The following is an 11,119-nucleotide window of genomic DNA, read 5'->3' as shown; positions in this document are numbered from 1 at the left end:
ACAAAAGTCCTATGTGATAGTCATTAAACCTAGCCAGATTCTTAAGGGTTATATCAAGGATAAATTTTGATTTCTTTTTTTCCAGTCTTCCTGTCTGGATTTATAAACACTAAGTTTCCCAAAGGCTCTCTGTATTCAAATAATCACCTGAAAGAGACTGAGGGTTCTATCTTGAGATTGTTCAGCAATCAGCCATCAGGATAGAATGGCTACAAGAAAAATGGATTTATATCATGTATGCTGACTGCATGCATTTGGCCATGTCCTACTAACAACAAATTAATAACAGGACTTGTTAATTAAAAGAAACACATACTTCACATGCATTGAAAGGTGAATATTTTCCCTAAGGAACACAAAGGACAGCAGAAGAGACAACAGATTCCAGGTAGCTCTCTGAGTCCTAAAAGAAAACAACAATCCCTTTGGCTATACCTACAGAATCAGCCAGTGCCTGACTTCTGTTCTTCTTTCCACCTTAAAAGCAAAAGAGCGGCAACATTGCTTTGTACAAGTTGAGCACTGATGGAAAGAAAGCCCTCAGCAGACAGCACAACCTCAGACCCCTTGCATACCAGTTTCCCTCACCCAGGTCCCCAGCACCCAGACCCACAGTCACTCAGCTTCAGGGCAAGGCAACTTCATCCTAGAGGCTACTGCCCATACAAGTGCCCAAACAATAGGAAAGCCCCAAGTGAGGCCTAACACTCAGGGAGCATCACATCTCCTCCCTCCTGCAGCCTCACAATTATCTGTTCCACCTGCCCTTGTAGGGTGGGAACACGCACAAGCGAAAAAGCTAAAAGCTTGGTGAAAGTGAATGCCAAAAGTGAAAAAGCTTAAAGTGCTTCCCTGACTTAGCTGTATGCTGGAAGGTAGGGGATTTTTTTCACCACCCCATTTTCTCCTCAGGTACCTGTTCCCTGATTGCCAATAAGTATTCTTGCACCAAGCCATGCACTGAGAGAATTCACCCAGAATTCTTGCATATTAGCCAGAAGAAATCTGCTTTTTTTTTTTTTTTTTTTCCACAGGCAGGGAGTTTTCCAGCATGTGTTTGTGGTTTCAGAGCAGGAGACGTTCCAGCCTGACCCAGTGACTGCAGTTAGTAATGCCAGTGACTCATGGATGTGTTCAAGTGCTGAGCAAGTGAAACAATTCCAGTAACTGCAACCCAAATGTCCTATCTCTGTTACTGAATTTAATAGCAAGGAAAGGGTATTGTTACAGAAACAAAGGAGGGACAGAAGCAAAGACTCTTTCACATCAGTCCATCCAGTTTATCCATATCCTCAGAATTAAAGATTGTGCAGTGGTTTGAAGGTGGTAGAACTGCAGAACAGAACAGAAGCATCAGTCTTAGGGGCTTTTGGCACATTCCAGGTATTTGCAGTAGTCTGGAAATAATACAATATTACTTTTTTAATTTTTGGTAAGCATTTGCCAATCCTGTCTCCAATTCAGAGACACCTTCATTAACATATTAATATTTTTTTTCTGTATATTCACCAGAGGGCTCTGGTCAAAATGAACTTAAGGTACAGAAATAGATGCATAAAATGGACCACCCTGCACTGGGGGTGATACTGTTGGTCGGTAGAAACCGGAAACTCACAGTGAACTCCTAGCACTCCACAACAGAAAGTTACTACTGACAATTAACAGACTATTAACAGACTACCTAAATGCTTCATAGTAATGCCCTAATATGACTCTGCCTTGCAGCAATGTTGCAGTTGCCACCCCAATAAAATTGGCTGCTATCCAAGTAGAAATAACACCAAAAAATCTTCTGTGCGAAACTGTCCATGAAATAGGAAATGCTTAGAAAGATGTTGTGTCTTAAACAATAGCACTGTCATTATATAATCCTTACCAAAAAAGTTACCAAAGATCAATGGCATTGTAACTATTTCTTAAGTAGATATTGGAATATTTTAATTTAATTTAAAATGGTGGGTTATGCTATATCCTTTTACACAGGACAGCTGTCACAACGCAAAGTAGTGACATGTCCATCAGAAGCAAAATAACTGGCTGTTTATTTCTGAAGTAAAATGAACCATATGAAGTATGTTTTAAAATTAACATTAACACCACCAGTATTAGATGAACCAACCACAAGCATTAGCTGATACCTGAATTCCAAAGCAGTGTTAGAAGAAGTCAAGACAGGTAAAGCTTTGGGGGCAGTGGGGGCAGGCAGGGGTAAGATGAGAATCCAGCACCTAGTAAAAACAAAGCCAATGAACCAAAAGGATTGACAGTGTCCCTCGATAGGTACACACTAGGGTTTGGGGACCATCCCTCCTGGATATATGATTCAAATAAAAATTGAGGTTGAGCCTCTCAGAGAGGCAGAGATCTGATTGTTAAACCAACATCTTGTCCAGATAGCATCTTTTCAGCCTTCTGATATGAGCAATGGAAATTAATATATCTAATTCTGTACTTTGATAAACTCTCCTGTGTTGAAGGAAGCAATTGCTTTGAAAAATATATATATTTCTATTTAAAAAAATTAACCTTTCTAAGGAGGACAAGGAAAAGGAAGGAAAAGGAAGTTCTTCCCATAGCTGCTGACTTCATATTTTGCAGCCTGTATGCTGCTCTGGCCACTCTATACAAGGGTGCAGTACAGAAGTGGGTGCACAAAGGCACCTGTTTGGTCAGTGATTAGTTCCTCATCTTTCGAAGAGGAGTACTACAGGCACAGCAGAGCGCCAACCACTACCAAGTCAGGAGACAAACTAGCAAGGCGACCCTGTGCTGATTCCCTAATACCTGCAAGATCTTGCTACCTCCATCCAAAAGCAAGCCTCCAGGAAAGCCCCTTGTCGTCAGGCTGATGGCCAGCTGCTTCTCTGTACCTTTTTGCCAGGATGGTGACAGCAGGGGAAGTCTGACAGGACACTGAAGGGGCACAGTCCTGCAGCCACTGCCAGCTCTTTGCCCTTTCCCTGTCTGGGAGCAGAGAGTCTGCCCTGTGACTGCAGATGAGACTTCCGGCTGTCTAAGAGAAACATCTGCAGTTTTAGGAATTACATCCAGCCACGATCTGTCTGTGGAAGTGAATTATCCCTGTGGTCTCCGTGTTTGCTTAATCCAGAATTTGCTGGCTGCCTTCAATGAGAGTTTTGCCTGGGTATTAGTTGCAGACTCTTAGATCCTGTAACATGGCTAATAGGACTGCAGTCCCTGCTCTCAGCAGAGGTGACAGGCCAAGACCATGGCAATCAGCCAGAAGGACACAGAAGGGCAACCCCCACCCAACAGGAACACTGTGCAATGTGTTTGTGTTCATATCATGGCCAAACACAGAGTAACTCAGCACCAAACACCCAGCCCCAGCCAATTAGCTCCTCTTTTCCAGGGAAAGCTTTATCTTCTAATCATGTCTAAACAGATAATAAACATAAAAACATGACAGGGTAAAACTTGCCAGTTCACAGCACCTTCCTATACAGAATTAAATTTACAAAAACCCAAACAAAACAGACACATTGCTTCCTCTGGCAGCTCCCGTTCCACCCTTGGATGACCTGTTTGAGACTGTTAATACTGGGTTTTGCTGGGGTGAGGGCAAAGCAGGGCCCTTCTGTTATTTTATGCAAACGTTTTACAGCATGTAAAACTTCCTCTTTAACCAGTTTTGAGATTGTGCCCAAGAAAATTGTCTTTTCCCACTAAGAATTAACAAACAAGAAAAGAGCAGCTTGGACTAGCTGTGCAAATGCCCCGTCTAAATGTTTCCGACGATCTCGTGGTGCTTCAGTAGATGGCGTCGTGTGCCAGGCCAAGAGCAGATCCAGCAGAGCCAGCTGAGGTCGAGAGTCCTCAAGTTCAGCAGCCCATCTTACTGCCTCCCTTTAAATTTCAACCGAGAAAAAGGTACCTCCATCCTGTTTTGTTAAGATTTTACAAAGTGAATTTAAGTCGTTTTGCAGATGGGGACTATTTTACCCAGGTGGTATGACAGCGCGACATGCAGGCTTTGTGCTTTCCAGGGAACTATCCTGTTATATGTAGAAAAAGCATTCCTATTGAGGTGGGGAAGTAAGTCTTTTGGTCTCACGATGGAGGGCACAAAGAAGGGGAGTTTGAACTCATGTGCCCCTACACAGCACCTCTGCCAGCTTCACTGCATCAAAGTCCACTCGGAGTCAGAGAGCTACAGGCAGGACCATACACAAAGCCACTGCTACAGCTCCACCCTGCCAGCTTTGCAGAGCTTTCAAAACCTGGCACAAAAGTCTAATATGAACGACATCCTTTTTGTTTTCTTCAAGACTCTTGTAAATGTTCTGCATAGACAGCCTGGTATTACTGTAGCAACAAGGGGAGAAAATATTAGCACCCTGCAGCAATTAATTAGAAAATATGACATCATCTGACACAGAACAGGCTTTTCCATTAGACAAGAAGGAACACAAAATCTGGGGACTGGCAGCTGTGCCAGCGAAGAGCGACCCAGTCAGATTTACTAGTTGGCTACTGCCTGGTCTCCCACGTTGCAGCAGGTCTACATTTTGCAGGTTCTCTCTGAACAATTTATTGGCGAGTTTTTAGCCTGTTGAGGTCATAAATTAAGAAGACACAATGAGAAAAGGCACCTGTGGCTTCTTAAAGTGCTTGGTTCACTCTGGCTTTTTTTGATAGGCTATGGCCTGTCAGAGAGTAATGCTTCCTACTGCTGCAGTGCCAGGAAAAACGTGGTGGATAAGGAAGAATCATAATTGAAACGTGACACACCAGGGAATACAAGAGACAATGGAGATCGTCTCCAGCTGTAGTGCTGTGTTTTACAACTGAAAATGCAAGTCAACACTTACCTGCAGATACCACAGTGGGAAAATGAATCATGCCCAGCAATGAAAGTAAGCAAAAAAGTCTTAGGACAAGTATTTAATAAATAAATGTTGACTTTTTCTTGGCATCTCCATGATAGACCAGCAATTAATGACAAGAAAATACTTGCATCTCTAGTTTAACAATGTATGGACATCAAACCCTAAATTTACACGGTACCAAACGCAGATGAGAAAATAATGTTTGTTTGCAAGACAAGTCACTTTCTGATCATTCTAGTTGGTCTGGCTCAGGTGTTCCCCTCTTGTCCGTAGCTGTACCCTTCCCTTCTAAGATTGCTCATAAATTTTATGTTAAACAGAAAAGGGTTGCAGGGTATATTCCCCAAGGTAGAAATTACCCAGACAGCACCTTCATCAGGATTACTATGGTATTAACTCTATTTGATTTATAAGCCTTGTGAATATCGTCTTCTTTCCCTGGACACAGGCTCAAGCTGCAAGTAAAGGTTGCCTGATGGCTTACACAGAAGTTAGAATGTGATATATTTATATATGTATTTATAAAACCTGAGGGGGATATGCTGTGGGAAAGGAAGGTTTTCTGGAAAGCCTCACTTTGTGGGCAAGCTTCTTATCCTCTAGATCATGACACAACTGCCCACAAACACACCTATAATGTGACAGAAGGCAAGGCTTTAGTTTCCTGTGCAGGCTGTTAAATTATTGAATGATTCACTGTGCCCTCTGTGGAAAAAGGATGCTTATTCTTCCATCTCCTAACACAGGCTTTGTGACAATCAGTTTGTTTCTGAATGTTTTGCATATGAATACTGCCATTTATGAAGTTGACTTGCACAAAAATATATGAAAATAACAGGGCATAGTCTGCTTTCTTTTCTTTCCAGGAACCTTACACACTGTGTTTAGGAGTTGTGAGAAATAGCTGTGCATTTCTTCACACTTAGTACATTGCATATTTCAGTGAGATTTATGAAGGTAGTTGTGATTTTTCACACAGTTCATTGCATCACTGCGCATACTGACATAGGGGCTGAAGCCGGCAATACTGAACTCAAAGCAGAGTTTAATTTTTCAATCTGAAAGCTATGCCCATGTAGTTTTTGTGTGGGTTTGTTTGTTTGGGTTTTATTTTTAAACAAAGGCTCAAGGACTACTGACTTAATTGGTCTTCAGTTCAGGGCTACGATTAACACCAGCTAAGAACTATGAACACTTTCAGTCTTCTGTCTGCACTTGGCTCAGTTCTGTCATTTTAATCACAAGCCAGTTGTTTGAGCACTAGACGGGATACCACACTTATCACAGCACAAAATCAATTTTGGAAGGCTGGAATGACCCTGAGAAGCTGCAATGTAACGAAGCACGCCAGCACCGTGCCAGAGGTGTCTGGCATATGGACAAACTAATGTGCGCTAGCATTGGCTGACTGCTGCGAGCTCACAGACCTTCATCACACACAATCGCTTCCCTTGGGACTACAATTGTACTGTAGTGTAAAATTTGTACTGTGTGTTTTGTACACATTGAAATGCCCATAATCATAAGCTGCAAAAGAACAACAACAAAGGCAAGGTCCATCTGATTGCTGGATATGTGGAATGGCCTGGAAAGAAACCTTTATAACAGAGAACACACAGCTTCATCCCAGAATAATAATCAGAAGTATTTTTTACATTTTCTGGTTGTCATTATTTCCAAAACAGTCACATTGGCAGAGAGACCCATTGACCATTATGATGAAAATGAACATTAGCCTTTTCCTGCTAATAACAAACAGAGAGTCAATTGCTGGAGACAGCACATATTGTTGCCGTTTTTCCACAACTGTCACCCAAAGCCAGCCAGAAGTATGAAGAACAATAGAGAAAAAAAATAGTGCCTTTTATGTGCAGCTATAGATTGAGGAATGGAACACACACACACCCTCCTTTTTTTTTTTTTTTAACTTTACAGCTAGATTATCCTGGCTGTCTACTGGGTTATTACTTGCTCTTACATCACTGTCTGGTAGGTGTATGAAAGGTCAGGTTTGGACTCCAGACCCCAGGTAAGAAAGGATCTTGATAACTGAATAATGGTCACACAGACCTACTGTATCCCTGGAACTCAAATAAAACCGGAGATGCCAAGCCAACACAGTGACTGACAGAATTCATTTACAATAGCCCATTAAACTTCTTGCACCACGCTGCGGACTGCATGGTGCCTGTCTGGAGAACATGGGTAACAAATTCTCTTCAAGTTCTCATACTGCTAGGAGATGACCCAACATTTTAATTATTTTTTTTCCTTTTTGAACACACAGTGGCACTTGAAATGCTCTGAATAAACATTTTACAGTTGGTGACAATAAATGTATAGTGTTGACCTGCTTACATGCTAAATGAAGACCCCAATAGGATACGGATGGCTCAGACCTGGCTCTGGCTTCATGGAGACACTCTTACTGACAAAACTACCCAAGATCCAGAGTACCAGAGTGCATATCACAGTGCACAGCTCAGTGGCAGCACACTCCAATGTTTATTAGTTTTAGATTTTACACGAGTTTTGTTCAAAGAAAAGGTCCTGGGGCCGCGAGCTCCACCCAGCGCTTGTTCATATCAGATGCTAGCATATCCTTTCCAATTTCCTTCTTGTGCAGATTATTGTCTTTCCAATATGAGCTTGTATGTTTTGTACTACCACCTACATTAAACACTGTAACCAAGTCATGAGAAAAAAATAAATCAAAACCTTATATAACCTAATTGGGTTGTGCACTTTTGTCTTCATGACTCCTTCCTGGAGGCCATCTGTACATATGCACACTCTTAAATACAGAAAGATAGAATCATAGAATCATAGGGGTTGGAAGGGACCTCAAGAAATCATATTATATATGTGTGGAAGAACTAAATTGACTTTCCTGGGTGCTAATAGACTATTGCTGCCAACCATATCTTTCTTTGTTTTTATTCTTACTTCACAAACAAACAAACTAAAGCCAAACAGCAGGAGGGTGAATTAACAGTCTTCTGGGCAATAGTTTTTATTACCATATCCAGGTCTAAGACACAATACCTCTGTCTCCTGTTCCTAAAAACCTGTAATGAAGGTAAACAAAAAACCTGCAAAATTTAAGCGTGCGTTCAGCTGGACTTAGTGGATAGTCCCAAGAGAAATCACAGCAGTGAGGACAAAGGCCACTACTTCCATGATTAATGCATCACACTCTTCCACCATCAAATCTGGGGGCAAGGGAAAGATGCTATACCTCTAAGGTCATTATGGCTGAATACAGGAGGGAAAATAACCGAGTATGAGCTGTGAGGTAGCTTGTGATACCGGAGGGATCAGAGCTGCAGTCCCTGGCAGTCTTTCGCTCTAGCTGCTGCCTTCTTTGTGCTTCCCAGCTACATCTCAATTATGACATCTGCAAATGTGTTTGCTAGAATGGGAAAGTTTACAAGCCAAATGGTGTACTGCTTGCATAGCTTACTGTCTGGTCTGTCCCCATGTGTAACTTTTCAGCAACTATGGAGTTAGAGCCAGCAGTATTCCTCCTGTGCCCTTCCCATTCACTGAAGTTTCAAGATCTAGTTCCCTAACCACAGTAGTGCAAGCTTTTAATTTCTTTTTGTAGTAAAAGTAAAATAACTGTAAATAGATATCCAAATGTGTGTTTCATTCACTGCTTATCATTCTTTTTCCCCAAAAAAATTATCAAACATGAATTATGTTCCCAGAATTTGTTCCCACATACAAACATAATTGAAAATTTACTGCACAAGGCTCAAAATTTGGAACATCCCAACAGAGACTGTGAGAAGTGATTAAAAAGTAAATGCAGTAATAATAGATTCCTCTAACAATGCTAGAACTGATAATACTTTTGCTAAAAAAAAATGTAACCATACATGATCTCCTACCCATATAAATTTTTAAAAATCACATTTTGATAGAATTCCATGTGAGGCAGGTCAATGAGAAGATCAACATCTAAAAATATGGGACTTACTATCACGTGGCCTCATTGGTTGTGGGAGTCTTTATAATGAAACTTCTGAAGATTGACAGAATGTGCTTAATAAGTGCATCCTCAGGAGTTACTGAAGCCAGTGAGAGTGCTTCTGCTGGTACTCAGGCTCTGTCTTAGGGAAAAAGGTGAGTATATTATGCAAGAAACACTATTAACAATCAAACTATACAGCCTTGAATTAAGGCTGTGCCAACCTTAACATAGCAGGAGAGTAGCAGAGTCCCTGCATGGCCGCTGCCTTAGTTAAAAATAACACAGACACCTAAATTCTTTTGCATATTGAAATTCAAAGCCAAGTATATGATCCAGAGGGTTAAAAACAGCTGAGCATTCCATAGGATGCAACTTCATTGCTGCTTTCCCCTTTCTTATCCTTGTTTCAACTTTTTGACAAAAAATACTAAAAAAAAACCTGATATATTTTTAAGTGCCTTTAAAATAGATTCTGGTAATTTATCTTATGTTTCAGCTAGAGCACTTCTACTGAAAAAGTAAAACACTATAGTTAAATAGATAGAGCACACATAAAATAATTAAATACCTGCAGAAGTTTTTAACTGTTACCTGAGAGTAATATTCAACTAAAGTATAATTTTAGTAGCTAAAGACAACATTTTAAGTGAAGACACGTTTTAGGAATAAAAGTAGATGAGTGCCTAAATCATACTGGTTTCCCTGAGATAAAAATCTCTTACATGAACACACTATATGAGTTAGTATAGTGCTTTAAGAAATTGGTTATGTTACAGAGGAGCATTAATACTTTGATAGGATTAAGAATGATATCTCTCATGAAGCGCTGGGATGCATTGCTGTCCGACAGTGAGACGATGGCTTCCTCCCTTCATTTCCCATTCCTAAAGCTTTGGTTGGTAATGTAGATCCTGTTCAAAGTCAGTAATTTTTGATTGTCAAATACTGTCCCAGAGTTTCAAAGGAATGTATGCATTTTTGTGACCTTGTCTACTGTTTTTGGAGGATTAATCTACACATTTCAAACAGTACTTTAATCCGAAAATGTAATCCATTAATCTGAATGTGGGAGACTCGGACATTTGCAAACATTGGAACAATGACTCACTATATTATTTAACCTGGAATTCAAATTATGGAATGGGGAACATACTTGTGTTGCATCAAACAATGAAATGCAGCCTTCACCAAAAAGAAAATCCCAGAATTTCTGTAAATCAGTGGAAAAAATAATTTATTGCAATTTCTGTTGCACATTAACATGAAACATGTACACATATATATTCTGTGCTGATAAGGTATACTAGATATAGAGTTTTTTTATACACAAAGTAATTGCACGATCCTATTTTATAATGCAAATATTCAGAAATCATCAGTCAGATAAGAACACGTGTTATTCACATAAAAATGCACGGTATGTTGAAGTTACGGTCTATGCATCTGAAGCCTTCTCCACTTTTACTAATTGTACCAGCTGACAAAAGACACGAAGACCCCTTGCAAGCTTTATTTACAACCCTTAATTATGCCATGATGCCTAGAATATGATCAGGTCCTCCTAAGGAATAAAATAAGATCATTTCCGAATATCAGAGAGACCAAAGCAAAAGGCAACCATGACAACCATGTCCCGGCAGCATGCCTTTCAATTCTGGGCGCTCCATCAGGAAAAGAATCAAAGCACTACAGGTGGTCTAAAATTGTCCAGCAACCTATTATTAACATGACAACTTAATTTAGTTAATATAAATCAATGAGAAATACATTGCAAGTGAACAGCATTTCAGCAGAACTACATTGGCACATGCTTCAAATGGCAGTATCAGACAAACAACTGCCCCCTTTCAATATAGAAAATGTTTACATAGTGTCTACAAAGGGAAAATGCAGGACGATATCAAAAGAGGAACCTTTTTCTAACCAGAAATTTACAGTGCATCAGGTGTTATTCACAAATTGAATGGGAGGCATGGCAATAGCAGAACTAGATCTGATAAACAACACTTACACAATAACTTTCATAATGCTGTTTTAGGTATTATTTTTAAAAATAGTTCTTTAGGTTCACTGTTCTGCCCAACAACTGAAATTATCTATCTTTCCAGAAATGGCACCGATTCATGTAACCACTTTACTTCAGAGATGAAGATGAAGATGTGAAGCATCAGATGGAAGTGGTTAGTTGTGGCGTGCATACTACAAAATTTTAGCCAGTATTAGCTGGTAGTACAAAGGGCCACATGACTGACGTGCAAAAATGCTTAGCAAAAAAAGGAAAACTTGAAATACA

This window comes from Gallinula chloropus (genome assembly GCF_964237585.1).
Source record: "Gallinula chloropus genome assembly, chromosome: 4".
Lineage (NCBI taxonomy): Eukaryota > Metazoa > Chordata > Aves > Gruiformes > Rallidae > Gallinula > Gallinula chloropus.
This window is presented reverse-complemented; position numbering follows the sequence as displayed.